The 1,030-nt window shown below is 57.2% G+C and overlaps 1 protein-coding gene across 1 annotated transcript in view; it reads left to right on the top strand.

The window, feature by feature from the left end:
* Positions 1-499: 499 nt before the first annotated feature.
* FAM234A (family with sequence similarity 234 member A) overlaps positions 500-1,030 on the top strand; it is a 43,381-nt gene continuing 42,850 nt past the window's right edge. The window contains exon 1 of the mRNA XM_003790736.3: positions 500-571. The gene's annotated coding sequence lies outside the window, so the exon portion shown is untranslated. The remainder of the gene's footprint in view (positions 572-1,030) is intronic.

Genomic DNA, 1,030 nt, shown 5'->3' on the forward strand with positions numbered 1-1,030 from the left:
TACTTCAGACACATCCGACTGAAAAAACAAGGTATTTTTGTTTTTGTATTGTTGGGGAATCATTGACCGTACAAAGAACCACATTACTGAAAAAACAAGTTTTTAACGTCTCACAAAGCCAGTGCTGCGAGTCAGAACTTGAATCCCCAGACCAGGGTGAGGACTGTCAATACAAACACGTGACACTTCCAAATGTGCACATTCACTTGCGGTGGAAAATTCGCTTCCGCACCACTAGCAACTATGCTCGTGGTCCAAGAGGGGAAGACCAGCCAGCAGCACCTGGAAGGCGAGGACGTTCCGCACCTGTACGGTGGTGATAAACTGGAGGCGGGCAAGGGGTAGAGGACTAAGTTGAGTGGCTGGCCACGGGCAGCTGCCGGGCAAAGGTACCAGGGGCGTGAGAGTTGTCGGTCATTAGTGCTGCTCAGCATCCTTGCACGGCGGCACTAGAGCAGGAGGCTGGGGCGGTGCGAGTCCTCCGTGACGTGCTTCCTGGACGCCTTCCCAGCCGGCCGGAAGTGACGCTCGGGGCGGGGCCTGTGGAGCGAGGCTGGAGGGGCAGCAGCAGGTGAGTGAGCGCGGCCTCGTTTTCCCGGCGCGGGAACGCGGCCCGGGCGCCTGAGCGCCCCCGGTTGGCCCTAGTGTGTGGTCTATTTCGCCTCGGCGTCCCGGGTTCCTGGTGACCCTGACACGCTCTTCACCGCCTTTGGCCTTTGCCTTGCCCCTCAGAGACGTGCCCTCGGCGGTGGAGCCTAGGCCATACCCGTGGAGGGCGCTTGTCTTGGCTGCGGCAGGGGCAAAAGGTCAGTCCCGGCAGCGCCCCTGCCCCAGCCTGGCCTTCAGCGGCGCGCACTTCGAGCCTTATTTTCCCCGGAGACTGGATTAATTCCTAGTGGGAAACTCCCCACCTCACTCTGGCCGCAGATGCTTTGGTTCTTACGGGTGCCACACTGATTGCCCGAGAATAATTTAGTAAATAATAGTAAAACAAGGTCGATGAGAAGTCTCTTTTTTTTTTTTTTTTTTT

The sequence above is a fragment of the Otolemur garnettii genome, unplaced genomic scaffold (assembly GCF_000181295.1).
Source record: "Otolemur garnettii isolate 467f Iridium unplaced genomic scaffold, OtoGar3 scaffold00044, whole genome shotgun sequence".
In the NCBI taxonomy this organism is placed as follows: Eukaryota; Metazoa; Chordata; class Mammalia; order Primates; family Galagidae; genus Otolemur; species Otolemur garnettii.